The 6,000-nt window shown below is 33.6% G+C and overlaps 1 pseudogene; it reads right to left on the bottom strand.

Annotated features, from left to right (window-relative positions):
• Window positions 1-1,836: 1,836 nt before the first annotated feature.
• Window positions 1,837-6,000, bottom strand: part of LOC149563466 (cysteine-rich receptor-like protein kinase 15) — a 50,732-nt pseudogene continuing 46,568 nt past the window's right edge.

The following is a 6,000-nucleotide window of genomic DNA, read 5'->3' as shown; positions in this document are numbered from 1 at the left end:
AAAACTAATTACCAAATTCATGAGTGTTGTGATCTTAGATTCTATTCTTTTACAGTTGACTACAAAACAGTAAAAATAGTTCATTGAGCATGTCTTAATTAACAGCGAATGCAACACATTTTATATACGCACTGGCTCTTCATTCTATTTGGTTTCCAATATATTTTTCAAATGTTCAGCTACCAAATGATGTTTAAAAGAACATTTTTATTTGCTACTTATAATCCACACACAATTCCATACAACATTTGGGCACAGTTATAATTTTTTTTTCATTAAAACTTAAATCTTCAAAAATTGAAACATATAATAATGCAAATCATGTTTCTCACCTTGTCCAACTATGCCCATTCCTATATTTGCATTTGTTAAATTTACACACCTCACTTGATACTTTATTAATTAATACCATTTGATTGTTGATTGGATTGCTTTGAACTTTTGTTTATTTCTCGAAAATAAATAAATATGTCTTCTATACCTTCATTGTTACAATTTAATGACAGATTTACAATTTCTTACTAATCATATTTCCTTGCTGACATTCAAATGTGTCTTTTGACTATTGCTTGTGTTATGTTTCTTTATGGAAAAAATAGGCAATGCTAAACCTGGATACGACAGATCCATAAAAAGATGTTTGTGTGCCACATAAACTTTTGTACTTATGTTTGTTCAAATATATGCAATAAAAATAAATGTTTATCATATTATTCATTACCAACATTTTAAACTTAACATAATTTTCTTCGGTATCCTTATTGCAACCTTAGGTGCAATTGCTAGTTATTATTCGAAAGGTGTTTATGTGAAATGGACTTTACTAAGTTTGTCTATCAACGGCTTGCAATGTGGGAAAAGGATAGGCGAGAGTCAAGACGATTGAAGGCTATACAGTCGTCTGACGATGTCCACCGCTTTTTCATCATTTCATTACTGGTGATGACATTGATGTATATGTCATTTGTCCACGCCTTCTCACAGGTTTTTCATTGTTTTTTGTCCATTCTTTTTATTCGTACGCTGACCTCATAGTTGTACAATCGTCATGTGGGGCCCTGTGCCGTTAAACCCGAATTCTCGTATTTATGCCTATGTCTACGTTTGCATTTTTTTTTACCATTGGAGATTTTCTGTCCACAGTTGGAAGGAATCTATGAGTCACCTTAAGAATAGGCATGGAGAATACAACCCATGTTGTAATGTTGGTATTCCTTCTGTATATCACATTAATTATGCTCTTAGGCCCCGTTTGGTTGCTGGCATAGGAATAGAAAATTAGAATAGAAAATGGGAATGGGAATGGAAAGGAGGAATGGGAATAGAAATAGACAATTCCAATCATGTTTGGTGCACTTGGAATTCGACTGGAATATGTTAATCTATTGTTTGGTTGTACAAAAATAGAATAGGAATAAGGTTAAGTTTTGTATTTTTTTAAACATTTTTCCTAATTTTTTTTTAATTTATTTTTTTTAGTTAATTCATTTTCATTTTCATTTTTTTAAACAAATAGATATAATTTTAAAAAATGTTATAAAAAAAAAAAAATTTAAAAAAATTTAACAAAAAAAATTCAAAAAGTAAAAGTACAAAAAAAAAAAAAAAAAATTAATAAAAAATATTTTTTAATGGAAAATCGGAATGGGAATGGAAATGGCCTATTCCAATAACAAATATTTTTGGGCATGGACATATGCTCATTTTAGGGGCAAAATTGGAATATGTCTTCCTATTCTCTATTCCAATTGAGCTTACCAAACAACGAATATAAAACATATTCTAATTTCGTTTTCCTATTCCACCCATATTCCGGCAACCAAACGGAGCCTAAATGTCAATACCTACCTTATCTTGGCCCCATGTTAGTGACGGAGGTTTCATTTACCGATGGAACGCCCAACGCAGAAGAAGCGGTGGTTCCAGATGTCTGCGAGTCTTCAAATGTGGGTGTCTCCTTTCCGTGCCTTACTAATTCTAGTCCTTTACTTGAATCCGAGCCACTTAAAAATGCCGGCTTTGATGGAACTGGCAATGTCACCGAATTGCTCAATATCATCGGAACAACTTTGGACATAAGTGGACGAACTGTGGCATCAGCTTGTACACACAAAAGTGCCACATGAATGCATCGTACCACAAGATCCTATGAGCACCTCTCTCTTAATGTTGGCTCAACCATAGTTATCACATCTCCTCCTCTATAAACTCTCCATGCCTGTATAAATCACAAATTATATCTGTCAGTATCTGTCAGTTTTGAGATTGTTTGAACATAATACATTAAGATTTGATTCCTAAGCTAAAAGTGTTAAATAGTCAAAGTTGACTTATATTTTCAAGCTTAATTTATTCCTTAGTGCCGTCAGTTTTAAGTTTGATATCTGGAATTGAAATCCATTATTGAAAACAAACATATAGTGGTAGATTGATTTGGTACCCATTCCAACAGATTCTGCATCCCCTGGTCTAAATGAATATCTAAGTTTTTCCTTCCGCTGACAATCTCAAGCACTAGCACACCAAAGCTATAAACATCAGCTTTAACTGACAGTTGTCCTCGCATTGCATACTCTGGAGCCATGTAACCTCTGCCTCACAAATAAACCCCACTTAGAAAAATTGAAAAATAATTTTAAACAATTTCAATCATCATTGGGGTCCTTACATTGTGCCCGCAATTCTTGTTTGGATTTGTGTTTCATCTTCTGGGAAAATTCTGGCTAAACCGAAGTCAGCTATTTTAGGATTAAATTTGTCATCAAGCAAAATATTGCTTGTTTTAATATCCCTGTGAATGATTTTCACCTGTGAATCTTCATGAAGATAGAGAAGACCCCGAGCAATTTCAGTGATGATGTTATAGCGTTGTTGCCAATCTAGCTGTCTTCGCTTTTCTGGATCTCTAATCCCAATTCTATCCATCATTCTTCAAAGCATCACATGCTAAGGAAAAAAATTAAGCTTGGAAAAAATAAGTCAATTTTGACTATTTAACACTTTTAGTACTGAAATGAAGCTAAATGTATAATGTTTAAACTATGACTCTGCAAAATAATATTATATTATATGTAATAAATAAAGAGAGAACATAACTCACCAAAGAGAAAAGTATCCAGGCTCTTATTGGGAAGATATTCATAAATAAGCAACCGTTCATCTCCTTCTGTGCAACATCCTAACAGCTTCACAAGATTTCGGTGCTGAACATTAGATATTAGCTTCACTTCATTCATGAACTCCATTGTACCTTGGAAAGATTTTGCAGACAGCTTTTTGACTGCTATGTCCTTCCCGTCTCTATTTGTTCCCTGAAAGATCAAACCAGAATTAGAGCTCTGCATTTCTCTTAAAGAAATTTCCCCCTTAATAACCTTATGAACACAGTGTTGATTAAGGTCAAGGATACAATATAGCCCCACCCTGTATACACTTCCAAAGCCTCCCTCTCCAAGCTTGTTATTTTCATGAAAATTTTGTGTGGCTTCTGCCAATGTCCCTAAGCTCATGAGTAAATGTTGCTGGTCAGGTATGAGTAAACGAGATTCGGCAGAATACCCATGCCCCTCTGTGTAGGAAAGAAAATTATAAAAACTCAGAATTTTTTTGTTTAAAAACTAAACCCAACAGAGAACAAAAAAAATTGGACGCAGCACCTTCGTTGTGGGTGACTGGGCTCCTAAAAATGACAAATCTCACTCTTTTTCTCATTGCAATTAGACAAATACTCCCAAGATTAAGGGTACTTTTGACTGCTTCTCTGCAGTGCAGATTCTTTTCAATACAAGAATATCAGACATAGAATCCAACAAATATTAAAAGGAGGTGTTTGTGCTTACTCTTTGATTGGGTCTGTCCTGCTGTGGGAGGTGCAGAAGTTGTTGAAGTAGGTGGAGAAGATACAACTGTAGTGTTGAAAAATGAATATGACTCAAATCTGACCACGCAGTTTCCTAACAGACCCCGACCTCCTTGGTTCATAGAACAACAATCCTCCACAGTTTTTCTTGCTGTAAACAAACAATTCTTGCAATCATTGATAGATAAATATCTCCAACATTGAACGAGCCCATAGACATTTTTGGATGTGGAGTAGTTGGTCGTTCCCATGGCGAATCGCTTATTTGCAGGATCTAAAGCTAGATTGGACAAGTTGGAGAGAAGAATAGAGGTTTTGGCTTTGAAATCATCCATATTGCTCGTGTCGACTTCAATGGGATTCCACAGCTTTTTATATACGTTGGTATCGAGGGTTGAAATGAAATTAGAGTTGTCATAGCGCAAAAAACAGTCATCCATCAATATCATGCCACCTGTGGTGTTCGCGCAATGCTCCATGAGAGAAGTCTTTGCTGCTTGTGCACAGTCTGAGCATTTCTGTGCTGATAAGTTCCCAAAACACTGCAGAAGACCATAGATCTTGTTGGGTGTTTGACCATAGAAAGATTTGTTAAACCCCGAATTTAGAGATGTATTTGTAAATAGATCCGACATGACTCGGTTCAGATTAGCAGAATATGTACTGCTGTTGGCGTAAGTTGAATCATTGTTACAATTATGCCATCTGTAATCGGATTTCACAGAAGAAAAAATCATTACAAAGAAGAAAAGAAGAATAGAAAAGCAAGAGCTGCACCTCATTTTGTAGCTGAGATCAAATCCGTGTTGTGCAACCCAGTTAGAAGTAGAATTTGTGTTTCATGTCATCAATTTTAGCGATGAATTGAATGGGTTGATTGCAGCGTCAGTCAACTTTCATTCAAATCAAAAGCTGAAGCAGAAAAAGTCAGAGTCATTTTGGACGGCTGGCCTCACTAGTAAAATGTTTATTTATATTATATGTTCTATTAATAGGAAGGTCACCAGTACTATCTAGTTTGTCATTTTTTTATTGATTATTTATTAATAAATATAGGGTCTCTAGCTAATTTTCAAAGCATGCACATTTTGAATATTACGTTGTGTCATTTTGTTTTTGTTTTTTAACTAAATACATGCTTTCTAATTATTCTTCAAAGTACTCATCTATTTAAAAATAGAATATTTGAATATAAAAATGTTTTTAATTTTAAATTTCATTGTTTGAATTAAACAGTGATACTAAAAATATTATACAAATAGTTAAGTAAAAAATGAAAATAGTAGGAAAAAAAGTGAAGATCACAACTTTGATGTATTGAAATTGCAGGAACAAGTAAATGGGTAGGAAGGTAAGGGAGCTTGATGTCATCATGACATTTTTTTAAATACTATATTAAAATGTGAAGATAGCTTCATGTTAACATGATATTTCTAGTTGTCTTTTATTAACATTATATATTTACTATATATTGCAGGATTCATAGGTCACATTTACATTTGTTGCTTTAAGTATTTATGAATGTTTGAACTTATTATTTTCATTTTTATTTTGATTAAGTGTAGTAAAATTAAGGTATTGCCCAAATACAACTAGGCCTAAAGGAGTGCCCTAATAGTCCAAAAGCTACAGAGACACGTTAACAACACTATGATAATATAAAAAACTAGACACACACAAAACAGAGAATGTGTGCGAAATGGATATTCTTCGTAATTGCAATTGCATTGACAATCGTAAATGATAGAAAATAGATATGTTTCTTTCTCTATTTTTTAGCTGTCACTACCTTCGCCTTAATAAGATTCATTTTTTTATTATAAATAGTGGTATTGGGCTTACCTCCCCAGGTAGATAACTGGCGGAAATTTGGAATACTAGCCCTGCGATGTCAAACAGAGTCTATTCTTTCGATTAATATACAAGACATGGAAGAGTATAGGGCAATCTTAGCCGCTAAATGTGGTAAGTAAATAATATATATTCATTTGGATTTTAAATACTAACATTCCATCCATTGTAGCTTGTCTTGTGATTACATGGATTCAAATTATTATTTTTGTTTATTAGTATAAATGAAAAAAACATAAACAAACTTAAGAGAAAAGCATAGCAGCACAAAACAAATTTGAAAGAGAAAG

Source organism: Cupressus sempervirens, chromosome 4, assembly GCF_028749045.1.
Source record: "Cupressus sempervirens isolate cs-2001-9-10 chromosome 4, ASM2874904v1, whole genome shotgun sequence".
NCBI lineage: Eukaryota > Viridiplantae > Streptophyta > Pinopsida > Cupressales > Cupressaceae > Cupressus > Cupressus sempervirens.
The sequence above is the reverse complement of the archived record's forward strand: the minus strand, read 5'-3'. Positions and strand labels throughout refer to the sequence as shown.